Raw genomic sequence first — 13318 nt, 5'->3', positions numbered from 1 at the left:
GACTGAGTCTGGCCTATTGTGACTTCAGTCTGATGCTCCTTGGATGAAGGATTGAGACGGTACTATTGTGACTTCAGTCTGAGCAGGTGCCTTCTTCAGAGGAACTAGGGCCAAGCCCAAGACTGGGAAACCCCCTGAAGCTCACAGCACCCAGGCCACCACTGGAGGATTTGGGTTTCCAGCCCCAAACTGGGGAAAGGAAGGCTGTCAGGGGGGTAAAGTGACAGCCTGGGACCTGGCAGTGGGGGAGTCGCTTGATAGCCGCCCCAGCAAAGAAGAACCCCAGGTAGAAGTTTATTGAATGGAGGAATACACAAAGGAATTAAAGGACCGTATGAAGTGGATGGTGTCCAAGTTAAAGATGTAAGAGAAATGTGTGAGTTCTGACTTAAACCCAGAGCTGAAGAACCAAAGAACCAAGGAATGGTGTTTTAAAACAAGCTAAAGAACTAAACAAGATGGTTCTGCGCAGAGCATTGATGTGAAGGAGGGATTTGGCAACTGAGATGAGGAAAGGCTGAGGAATTTGGAAGCTGAAGCCGGGTGCTGTTCAGGTGTGTCGAACTATGACCGGGTGCCTTTTCTCCTGAGTCACAATAAAGAGGAACTGACAGGACAATGGACTAATTTGAACAGAACGACCTGCCTTTGAACAGCTGTCTCCTCCCGAAAAGAAGAAGTTGAGTAATGGGCGGCAATATTGCAAGACTTCAGCAACCAAAAGCCAGAGAGAAGAAAAGTATAAGGAGCCTTGGCTTTCACCCTAATTTTGTTGGCACCAAATGCGCAGCAATGATGTCATCCCCAGCCTTCGAGGACAACTGATCAATGTCCGGCGGAAGGAAAGTGTGTGAGAGTATTGTATGAATCTGTGAGTGAATGAAAGACCTCTTGATAATCAATGTTTGTATTATGTTTGTGATTTAATAAATGTTACATGTATTATGTTTAAACTCAAATTTTGGTGTCTCACTATCTGTGTTATCCCTTCTCTGAATCAGTCCACAGAAAGAGACATTTTCATTACACGCTCTCAGGTTAAACAGGTTGCCCTTACAAACCTGGGCATAACAAAGATGTGGAGGAGGAAGACGTCAGAGGCAAACTGAGGGCAGCTGATGCTCCTTGCCTGAAGCATTGAGACTGTCCCATTGTGACTTCAGTCTGATGCTCCTTGCCTGAAGCATTGAGACTGTCCCATTGTGACTTCAGTCTGATGCTCCTTGCCTGAAGCATTGAGACTGTCCCATTGTGACTTCAGTCTGATGCTCCTTGCCTGAAGCATTGAGACTGTCCCATTGTGACTTCAGTCTGATGCTCCTTGCCTGAAGCATTGAGACTGTCCCATTGTGACTTCAGTCTGATGCTCCTTGCCTGAAGCATTGAGACTGTCCCATTGTGACTTCAGTCTGATGCTCCTTGCCTGAAGCATTGAGACTGTCCCATTGTGACTTCAGTCTGATGCTCCTTGCCTGAAGCATTGAGACTGTCCCATTGTGACTTCAGTCTGATGCTCCTTGCCTGAAGCATTGAGACTGTCCCATTGTGACTTCAGTCTGATGCTCCTTGCCTGAAGCATTGAGACTGTCCCATTGTGACTTCAGTCTGATGCTCCTTGCCTGAAGCATTGAGACTGTCCCATTGTGACTTCAGTCTGATGCTCCTTGCCTGAAGCATTGAGACTGTCCCATTGTGACCTCAGTCTGATGCTCTTTGCCTGAAGCATTGAGACTGTCCCATTGTGACTTCAGTCTGATGCTCCTTGCCTGAAGCATTGAGACTGTCCCATTGTGACTTCAGTCTGATGCTCCTTGCCTGAAGCATTGAGACTGTCCCATTGTGACCTCAGTCTGATGCTCTTTGCCTGAAGCATTGAGACTGTCCCATTGTGACCTCAGTCTGATGCTCCTTGCCTGAAGCATTGAGACCGTCCCATTGTGACCTCAGTCTGATGCTCCTTGCCTGAAGCATTGAGACCGTCCCATTGTGACTTCTGTCTGATGCTTCTTGCCTGAAGCATTGAGACCGTCCCATTGTGACTTCAGTCTGATGCTCCTTGCCTGAAGCATTGAGACCGTCCCATTGTGACTTCAGTCTGATGCTCCTTGCTTGAAGCATTGAGACCGTCCCATTGTGACTTCAGTCTGATGCTCCTTGCCTGAAGCATTGAGACTGTCCCATTGTGACTTCAGTCTGATGCTCCTTGCCTGAAGCTTTGAGACTGTCCCATTGTGGTTTCCAAATCCTTCACCATTTTAGTCGCCCTCCTTTGGAGGTGCTCCAGTTTCTCAACATCCTTTTTGAATTGGGACACCCAAACTGGACACAATATTCCAGGTAAGGCCTGACCAGAGCAGAATAGAGTGTCACTATTACTTCCCTTGATCTAGACACCATACTTCTATTGATACAGCCTTAAATCGCATTGGCCTTTTTAGCTGCTGCATTGCACTGTTGACTCATGTTCAACTTGTGCCTACTTGATTCTTAGATCCCTTTCACACGTAGTTTCATTCAGCCAGGTGTCCCACATCCTATATCTGTGCATTTCATTTTTCTTCCCTTAATGCAGTACCTTACATGTCTCTGTGTTGAATTTCATTTTGTTAGGTTTGGACCAGCTTCTTAGTCTATTCAGGTCATTTTGAATTTTGATCCTGTCCTCTGGGGTATTAGCTACTCCTCCTAATTTGGTATCATCTGCAAATTTGATAAGCATGGCCCCAATTCTGTCCTCCAAGTCATTGATAAAGATGTTGAATAGCATATAAAACAAAAACATGAAACAAGTTAGACAAGGCAACTGTTACATGGATTTGTAACTGATTGACCGGCCGAACCCAAAGGGTGCTCAAGAATGACTCCTTTTCATCCTGGAGAGAAGTGACCAGTGGGGTTCTGTCCGGGGCCCAGTGCTTGTTTAATGTGGTTAACTGCTATTAGTGAATTGCCAAGAGTGGCCACCAGGTGGCGCTCCAGAATAGAAGTTGGTGAGAAGCCCAAAGAGGCTGCAGTGCCCTGAGTATCCACCAGAGGGAAGCGTTGTATTAGGAATGTTCTTTATTGATTAAAACATTAGTCTATGGGGACTAATGTGATTTTCCATTGGCTCCCCATTCCTGAGGGGGTGTGGCCTCCTTCCCATTACCTGGACTTTCCTCCACTCCCATTGGCTGCCTATTCCCCACGAAAGGTTTCAGCCTTATCCCAGCAACAATGGAGCGAACAACGCACCCCCCTGGTTGCCCTTAAAGTGAAAGGAGCACCGGAAGGAAATGGGGGGAATTGCAGCGCTGCATCATGGGAAATTTGCAACCGGGGGGTTTGCGGTGGTGAAACAGAGCAGAAGCGAAGCTGCATTCCACACCAGACCAATTCGGAGTGGAATCGGAGTGAGCTTGGAAGCGATTTCTGTGCATTCGCTTGTTACCGATTTCAGCAAAATGAGGGGTCACTTTGGAATCACTTCGGAAGCCCCACAGAAGGAGCCCCATAGAAAGGAATCGCGTGTGATAACACAAAACGTTGTCGCCTGAATTCGCATCATTGGACCCGCAGTGGCTTCGGATCTGAGCTGCATAGAGCTGCAAAAACCTCCGTGTGATAAACACAGTCTTTGAGATTTCACAAGGCTCTGTGGTTTTGGGAACAAGACACTAATTATCATAATTGTTGTTGATAATAATAATAATAATAATAATAATAATCTCATTCTCCCTCATAAAGGGACACAACTGGAATTACAAGTTTAAGACAATAAACCCTCTTTTCCTGGAGTTTGCACCCATTGCTCCGTCTCCCGGTCTCCTCCGCTGGGAGGAGGGAGAGCGTGGAATTCTGGGAAAGGCTGGCGGTTGGCTTGGAGCCTGAATAGGGTTCTAGAAGGCTGGTGGCTTTGACCGTTGGCTGCTTAGGAAGAAGAAGAGCTCCTTCTGGGATTCCTTGGCAGGGAAGGAAAGGTGGGAGCCTCGAGAGGGTGATGGGGGACCCCCAAATTTGGGTCTTCTGTGAGAAGGATGGCTAAAGGGAAGAGCCCCCATTTTGGAGCCAAGGATGGGGTCTGGAGGGTCTTCTGTAGGGAGGCAGCCTTTGGGGGCTGGAAGCAAGGAAGCCCCCCTCCTCTTCCCCTCTTCTCCAGCTGCCAGGCCTCCTCTCCTCTCTTGGGAGTCTCTGTGGGGCCCTGAGAATTTGGAGAGGGATCCAAGAGAATCAAAGGGAGGCTGGGACCAAACAACCTCAGAATATGATCAAGACTGCAAGGTCCTTTCTGAAGAAGGAGAGGCAAACTAGGAGAGGCTGCAGCTGTTTGCCTTTGCCTGAGCCGCTGGGAAGGGCCCCTCTTCTCCTTTCTCCTTCACTGTCTTCATGGAGGGCAAACTCCTTTTGCCCTTTGGACTCAGTTTGCAGCAATGGCAGTGAGCTGAAGAGAAGGGGAGAAATGGCAGCAGGAGGAGGAAACTGTGGCCTTTGAAGAGCAGCTGAAAAGATGGGAGGGCAGAGGATGAACCAGGGGAGGGTCCCTGCCAAACTGGGAGAGATGGAGGGTATGCAGAAGGAGCTGGGCCTGGAAATGGAGGAGGAGAAGGGGGCTTGCAAAATGACCTCCATGGATGAGGAAGCTGCCCAAGTCCATGGCATACAATGGTCCAGTGAAATGATGTCCATGATATAGGAGCCAGTGTGGCCTAGTGGTTTGAGCATAGTGGAACTACAACTCTGGAGATCAGTGTTTGAATCCCATCTCCAACATAGAAACTCTCTGGGTGACTGGGCAAGCCACACTCTCTCAGCCTTAGGGGAAGGCAATGGGAAACATTAAATATAGACATTTAAATATTGCAATTGCTATGGTTGTTGTTATTGCTGTCTATCTATACATTATGATTTTATGTAGATTATTGGAAGAAAAAATTTAAAAATAGACCCATTAAAATCAATCAGACCCATGAGTCCTACCCAGCCCTCCTCCTATTGACATCTTTGGGAGTGATAAAGGCTGGGGCCAACCCTAGGACTCCAATCCTAGCCCCATTTTCTGGAAATTAAGGGGATGTACAGGCCGCCCCTTTTAGCGCCAGATCAGGGCCACGACAAACACGCTACTTTTTGCAGCTCCTTTTTCCACTATGATAAAGCTACGCTGTGGCCCTGATGTGGCCTTTCCGTGGGGCAAAAAGGAGCTCCTTTCTGCGCCAGGGAAAAAGTGCCATATCTGCCAATGGTGTGGCTTTTCTCCACTCCTTTTCTGCATCATCAGGATGTAGTGCCAGAAGAACACCGTGATGTCACCTGTGATATGGTGCAATGTGCAGCATCACACATGCGGGAAGAGTCAGGGAGTGCGCTGTGCAGACTCCATCTTCGCCCTCATGCCAGCCAACGATGCTGGTCTCTACGCCCCGAAAGGCCCAGTGAACTGTCTTAGTCTTTCAGTATTCACAATATTCTCTCTCTGAGGGTTTGGAGGCAAGACTAATAATAGTAATAATAATAATAATAATATCAATAATTAATATCCTGCTTTCCAATGGATTTATTTTGAATTTTAGGGAAGGTTCAGGTTTGATTTGCCCTTAGTGCTGTTGAATTGTATTTTCTGTGGTCCATGAAAGATTGCATAAATGTGTGCACATAAAAACACTTTGTATTTTCTGCAGGTGTGGAAAGAACCAAGATGGCTTCCAAAGGAAGGAAGAGAAGAGAAACAACCCTCAATTCCTCCTTTGTGGAAGAAACTGGAGGAAAGAAGACCTCCGGACAGGTTAGTGCCCAGACCTCCTTTTTTGTGGTGGAGCCATTGGGAATTTGACTGACTAGGATGCAATGGGGGTGTTATTTACAATCCTTTGTCTTTCAGCGAAGGCTGCTTTCTATTGCAGATCACCTTTTGAGATGTGGCAGTGTTCTTCACAGAGGAGGAATGGCCACTCTTGGGTCCAAAGCAGAAATTTCTGTACAACGAGGTGATGATGGAAACCTATGAAAATGTGTCCTCTGTGGGTAAGGACACATCGCCCTTCCTATAGAATGGGGGCAAGTGCTCTAGGAAGTTACATTGCATGCAACACTGGTCCGAATTCAATTTTTATAGCAACATCCTGTGAAATCATGGAATTTGTAGTCTGTAGTTTCTAGAACTGCCCACATTACACCGGATCTTAAATCCCTCCATTGGCTGCCCATTAGTGTCTGGGCAAGATACAAGGTGTTGGTTGTAACCTTTAAAGCCCTACATGGCTTGGGTCCAGACTACTTGCAGGAGTGCCTTCTTCCACACAATCCTCCCTGCACTGGAAAAACTCTCCTAAAGTCTAAGAAGACTAGATTGGCTACAACAACCCAGAGGACCTTTTATTCTGCCACTCCTAGTCTTTGGAATGACCTGCCAGAAGAGATCCATCATATCTCCACCTTAGAAGCCTTTAAAAAGGCTGTTAAGACAGATCTCTTTCAGCAGGCCTTTCCAGATTAGGGCTTTTCACTGTCACTGACACTTTTATTGCTACCAATACCTTGGCTACCTTGCATAGATAGAGGTTCTCCCCTCAGCCTCTCCACCCTCATTTTAGCCCATTTTTCCTTTTTCTTATCTGTATTGTAATTTATCTTACTTAGAGCCGATATAGACAGGCCAAAATAAAGCTGCTTCTGGTCACTTTGGAGGTATGCTATTTAAATGATGCATGTGTCCTAAGAGGCTAGAAGCCATGACAAAGCCACACTACAATCCTAAGGACAGGAGCGCAGCTTTGGTGCAGCTTCTGGCCTCTTAAAATGCATGTGTCATCTGAACAGTAATAATAATAATAATAAGAAGAACAAAAATAAGAACAAGTGTGATGTATGTTTGAATTGTAATTTTATTGATTGTATGGTGGAATTTGAAGATTATTTACAGTTTGACCTCAGTATCTGCTGAGGTTTGGTTTCAGGACCCCATGAAGTAACCAAAATCCGTGGATGTTAAGTCCTATTACAAACAATGGGGTTGTAGTATGATGTGCCTTACATAAAATGGCAAAATCAGGGTTGGCTTTTGGGGGATATATTGAGATGCAGAATCTGTGGATCCTGAGAGATGACTGTGAAATGTTAAAAAGCAGTTGAAATCATCCTATTAAGAGAAATGTAACCCATGTCATTGGACTCATGGAGAAGTGGTCAGATGGAACCAAGGAGAATGTGTTTCTTTGGTTGGTTTCCCTGGAAAGAACTGAGAATCTTGTCCAAGGTGGGAGTTGAGTCAGTTGAGGCTGAGAGAAGGAGGAGAGACCTCAGGACAAGAGCATTTCTCTGGGTTAGTTTGCCTGTTTCCTATTTTATGTTAGTGTTTTGAGTACTGTCTTCCTTACAGTGGAACCTACTCCTGCTTTGTGAAGGCATCACAAGTTGGACTGGTTGATCTCACCTGAAAGCATCCTTCTGGAGGTCTTTAAGCAGAGGCTGGATGACCATCTGTCAGGGATGCTTTGATTTGGATTTCCTGCATCGTAGGGGGTTGGACTGGATGGCCCTAGTGGTCTCTTCCAACTCTACGATTCTATGATTCTATGATTCCTATTCATTCATTCCTATTGTACTTTCTTTTAACTGTATGGTTGTGTTATTTATTACATTTCATCCCATCTTTCTCCCATGGGTGGGTCTCAAGGTGGCTTAGAATACAAAATGTAGAATGAACAAAAGCATCTTTGGGTCTCCATTAGTCCAAAATGACTTGGAGACACACCAGCACCACCAGCAGCAGAACCACAACAAGGCAATGTCACACCTTCTTCCCCTCCTTTCTTTCAATGGTCAGATCCCTGATTTTGTCACATCCCTAATTTTGCTTTAGGACTAATCTGCCCAACTTTCTTCTTTCACTGGCCAAAGACAGTGAGGCCAAAGTTGGAGATAAAGGGAACCCACCACAGGGCCCTGTCTACGTTGCAGCTGGGAGTGAGCCCATAGCCATTGCGGAACAGGAGGAAGAAGAGGAGGAAGAGTATATAACCAGGAAACATTTGACATTGTACGTTTTCTGCCACTCATATCATGCTGAAAACATGCAGAAAAGAGTATCTATTGAACTCTTCTCCTGCATCACATTTTAGATTAGCTGATTTTCCTCTTTACTTAGCTGTCCAAAGCAATAGGCAAGTTAAAAAAATTCCTCCCACCTTCCCTCCAACCCTTCACTTTCACATGGCTCCTCTCTGTTTGTTCCCCTCTTCAGTGCGAAGAGAAGATGCAGCCAGTCAGGAAGGCCATACAAGATCTGGACAACCCAGGCAAGGGGCACTTGGTGGAAGAACTGGAGAATCTTATGCTCAGCTGTCTGTTGAGATAGGCGACCACATCGGCGAGTGCTTGAAAGCTTATTCCAACAAGCAGGAAACTATACTTTGGTGAAGGTAAGCCTCAGCTACTTTCCTGCCAGGCCTTTTACCATGGAATCCAATGACCCCGACGGAAAACCCAGGACAGGGCTATAGAAAGGGAGCTTGTTTGGCTCTCGGTGGCTCCCCTTGAGGTCCAATGGACACGGCAGATTGCAGTCTGGAACATAGTTGAATGCAGGAGCAATCATGGGTCTTGGCTTCCATGTCGACCTGTTCTCAGTTTTAATACCCTCTAAGATGCTGAGTTTGAGGGATATGGTTCAGCACCGTCAATAGTTGCCTTAAAATCTGAGACTGCGCATTCGCACATACATCCAAAGGCCCCTTTTGATCATGTGCAGGGATCACCAGGGCCTTACTGCTGCTGCTGTTTACTCCACTGGCAGCCTTTGAGGGAAGGGAAGGAGCGCGCCGGGGGTTCAGCAGCCTCCCCTTCCTTCCTTCCTTCCTTCTTTCCTTCCTTCCTTATTCCTCCCTCCTTTCCTTCTTTTGAGGAGATTTTGAAGAGGCCACAGTGGTGCCCAGGAAAGGCAGGAAAGGAAGACTCTGCTTTGGAAATAGCTTCTCTGTGTATACTGTATGTATATAGATATAGATATATATAGATGTATGTGTGTTTGCCTCTGCTGTTCTTATGGCTGGGAATGTTGCTGAGGACTGAGGGGAGAAGAAAGGGTCAGTTTTGTGCAAATTCACAACTTCTGTGCATCAAAGAGTCCAATGTGTTGAAATAACAAAGACCTTTATTGAAAACACAGCCAGAAATTCAGTGTTTAAGCCAGAACTGCCTCCCCAAGCCAAAGAATATACTGAAACTCCAAAACCTAAAACTCCACCTTCTATCAAACCTAGCCCCCACCTACAATTACCATCATCTATCCCCCACTATTAACCAGCCCCACTTTGCCATCCTTCTCACACGCACAATCTCTCCCTGCCCCAGACATTCGAAGAAACTAGCTCCCTTTCTGTTACTACCGGTCCCCAACTTTCTTCAGCCAACATCCCACAAATTCTGAATGCTATCATTGCTATTCTAGCTAGCTGCAATAAATCCCAGCCCCCCGTCTAACTAACCTAAACCACAGCCCATAATCCCCAGCCAAATTTATAACCCAAAGCGATTATCTATACTAGTAGCAATGAAAACCTAAACTTAACAAAATATAACATAAACAGACATATGGACATAAAAACCGTACAAATAAAATCATGAGGGCCTTTTCTTAGCACTGCTGGATTGAAAAAAGATTTTTGTATTCCTTCTTTACAAAAATAAAGTTCGTTCACTGCTTGGATTTGTGTGGCTTCTCTCCTGTATGGATTCTCTGGTGTGTCAGTAGGTTTGACTGCTGAGAAAAACAGTTCCCACAATGCTGGCATTTGTATGGCTTTTCTCCTGAGTGGATTCTCTGGTATGTCAGTAGGTGGGACTGCCGAGAAAAACAGTTCCCACAATGCTGGCATTTGTAAGGCTTCTCTCCTGTGTGGATTCTCTGGTGTGTCAGTAGGTGAGACTGCTGAGAAAAACAGTTCCCACAATGCTGGCATTTGTATGGCTTTTCTCCTGAGTGGATTCTCTGGTATGTCAGTAGGTGGGACTGCTGAGAAAAACAGTTCCCACAATGCTGGCATTTGTAAGGCTTCTCTCCTGAGTGGATTCTCTGGTGTGTCAGTAGGTTTGACTGCTGAGAAAAACAGTTCCCACAATGCTGGCATTTGTAAGGCTTCTCTCCTGAGTGGATTCTCTGGTGTGTCAGTAGGTGGGACTGCCGAGAAAAACAGTTCCCACAATGCTGGCAATTGTAAGGCTTCTCTCCTGAGTGGATTCTCTGGTGTGTCAGTAGGTTTGACTGCTGAGAAAAACAGTTCCCACAATGCTGGCATTTGTAAGGCTTCTCTCCTGAGTGGATTCTCTGGTGTGTCAGTAGGTGGGACTGCCGAGAAAAACAGTTCCCACAATGCTGGCATTTGTAAGGCTTCTCTCCTGTGTGGATTCTCTGGTGTGTCAGTAGGTGAGACTGCTGAGAAAAACAGTTCCCACAATGCTGGCATTTGTAAGGCTTCTCTCCTGTGTGGATTCTCTGGTGTGTCAGTAGGTGAGACTGCTGAGAAAAACAATTCCCACAATGCTGGCATTTGTATGGCTTCTCTCCAGTGTGGACTCTTTGATGCATGACAAGGATAGACTTGTACGTAAAATGTTTCCCACAATTCTGGCAGTTGTATGGCTTCTCTGATGTGTGGACTCTCTCATGACTGACAAGTTCTTCTGTAAAGAAGAATAATGACAGATAATACTGAAATTCAGAGTTAAGAGAGGAAAGTGTTAGCCCAACATTTAGCCCTACGTTCACGCCTCCCTATTTGAGATTAAATTAATAGAGTTGGAGTGGGTGACCTGAGCATGATTCTGGTGCAGGTGCCCCAAATCCATGAAATGATTATATCCTTACTCAGAGGAGCTGGCAAAGAGGAGATTGTGGGGAACTACCTTGAGGTAATCAGTAGAAGCAGATAGTCATACAGACTGTTGAATAAATATTCATTTAAACATGTGTAAAAATATCTTGATTGAAAAGTGGCATCATATCCTGTGAGATGGCCAGAGAGTGCTGAGTCAGAGCACATGGCATGATGCAAGCTAACTGCAGAGGACGCTTCATAGTGTAGCATCAGGAAATGAATCACAACCAATACAGTATACAGGTCACATGTGGATTGCTGTGGATAGGAGTGAATTGTATTTGTTTATACAAGAGACAGTGAACATGATGGAAGTCAGAGAGGAGAGCTTGCAAATATTTTTTATTTTGCAACTCAAGATAAAAAACTTCCAAAGATTCAGATGAAATCAACTGTGTCTGTGACTTATTTTTAAGTGTGAAAAGTGGTCAGTGCATTACCAACACCTGTATCTGGAAATTTCTGCTATGTTATTGATCAGCTGCATCTGGGTGCATCGTGCTCACATTGTGTTGTACATTAGCTTGTGAACGGGACTGGAATTCAGAGCCAAGAAGGACCTGAGAACTGGGGTGCTAATCCCTTATGTCTTAGGTATTTGTACCAAGCACCCATTTTATTCCATTTGATTTTGGACCATATTTTCCCCAACCAGGAAACTTTCTGAAACGATTTAAACCTTATAGAAACTCAAGTTCTGCCCACTAGCAACAATTTCAGTACAAATATACGAACTGGCTGTTGGTATATTTATTAGCATCAGTCCAGTTGCAGACAGACACTCTGTTGGTTTACATTGCTAAACACCTCAGTACACTTGCCAGCTACACTTGCCATGGGAGTTACTGATTTCTCTCACCATTCTGGACTGTCAGCACTTGGAATCAAGTTCTGTCTAGGTTATGTATTATCATTAGCAAAGCCTAACATCTCCAGTCCCACCTTTGTTACCTAGTTCTTGTTTTTGTGCGTGAACACCTATATATGTGTGCCTGAGTGTAGAGTGCACCTGCGTCATACGCGGGCATGCCTTACACGGATTTCAGCATACACTAAAAGTCACATTGGGAAAAGGGCCGGCATGCCTCATAAGGGTTAATGGCGCCTCATTCATTTAAATAGGGCTTGGGAATATACGGAATTCGTCTAATGCCGGGGGGGGGGGGGGGTCCGGAACTACTGAGGTCCCTGTTGCCCCAATCTCTCCTTTGAACTAAGTATGAAATTCCCCTAAAAGCATAGCACTTGGGGGTGTCCTCCCCAGACTCCAGCAATCAGGTAATAAAGGTCCTCTGGAATCAACCATGGAACTAAGCAAGCTCAGATTGGAAAAGAAACATTAGAGAAAAAGGGATTTTTGTGTTGCCCTTTCATCTCTTCATGGGCCAATAGTGTGATGCGGCAGCTACAAAGGCCCAAGTGATTCTAGGCTGCATCAATGCAAGAATAGTTTCTAGATCAAGGGAAGTAATAGTGCCACTCTATTCTGCTTTGGTCAGCCCTCACTTGGAATAATCCTGTGTCCAGTTCTGGGCCCCATAATTCAAAAAGGATGTTGACAAATTGGAGCATGCCCAAAGAAGGGCAACCAAAGTGGTGTAGAGTCTGGGAACTATCAAGTTCTGTGAGGAACACTTTTAAGAGCTGGTTATGTTTAGCCTGGAGAAAAGAAGATAAAGAGTGGATATTATATCCAAGTTTAAATATTTGAAAGGTTGTCATGTTGCACATGGAGCAAGCTTGCTTTTTGTTGCTACAGAGAAAAGGCGACACCACAATAGATGCAAGACACAGGGAAAGAGGTTCCACCTAAACATTAGGAGGAACTTTGTGACAGTAAGAGCTCTGACAGTGGAATATACTCCTTTAGAGTCTGGTGGAGTTCTCTCATTTGGATGTCTTTAAAGAGAGGCTGGATGGCCATCTCTTGGGGGTGATTTGAATGTGTATTCCTACATGGCAGAAGGGGGTTGAACAGGATGGCCCTTGTGGTCTATTCCAACTCTATGATTCTATTATTCTAGTGGAACCATAGAAACATAATAATATAGGATAAAAGGACCCTCAGTCTTTATAGAAAGAGCAATGGATTCAGCTTCCTTACCTACAGAAGCCACATTCTCATAATTGTCCATCATTACATAACTGTACAAATGTTTCTGTTTCTTTGTCAACAGATTCCATTCATCCTCGGAGAAATATACTGCCACATCTGCAAAGGTCACCTGAAATAGAAAATAGCCCTCATCCAGAGAGTGACTAAGCAAAAGGGGAGGAAAGCACATGGTGCATCCGAAATATTAGTATTTCATCACTTCAGAAATCAGTCCAGGAAATAAACATTAAATTTTGGCTGGGATATTGAGGATGGATTAGGATACTCACTATCCCAGCACATATAGTACATTTAGCCACCAAAGAATTGTGGTGCATTTAGATATTTCTTGCCAAATTTCAGAGGCAAACGT

The sequence above is a fragment of the Sceloporus occidentalis genome, unplaced genomic scaffold, assembly GCF_023333645.1.
Source record: "Sceloporus occidentalis isolate IW3139 unplaced genomic scaffold, rSceOcc1.0.p SCAF_281, whole genome shotgun sequence".
Classification (NCBI taxonomy): Eukaryota; Metazoa; Chordata; class Lepidosauria; order Squamata; family Phrynosomatidae; genus Sceloporus; species Sceloporus occidentalis.
This window is presented reverse-complemented; position numbering follows the sequence as displayed.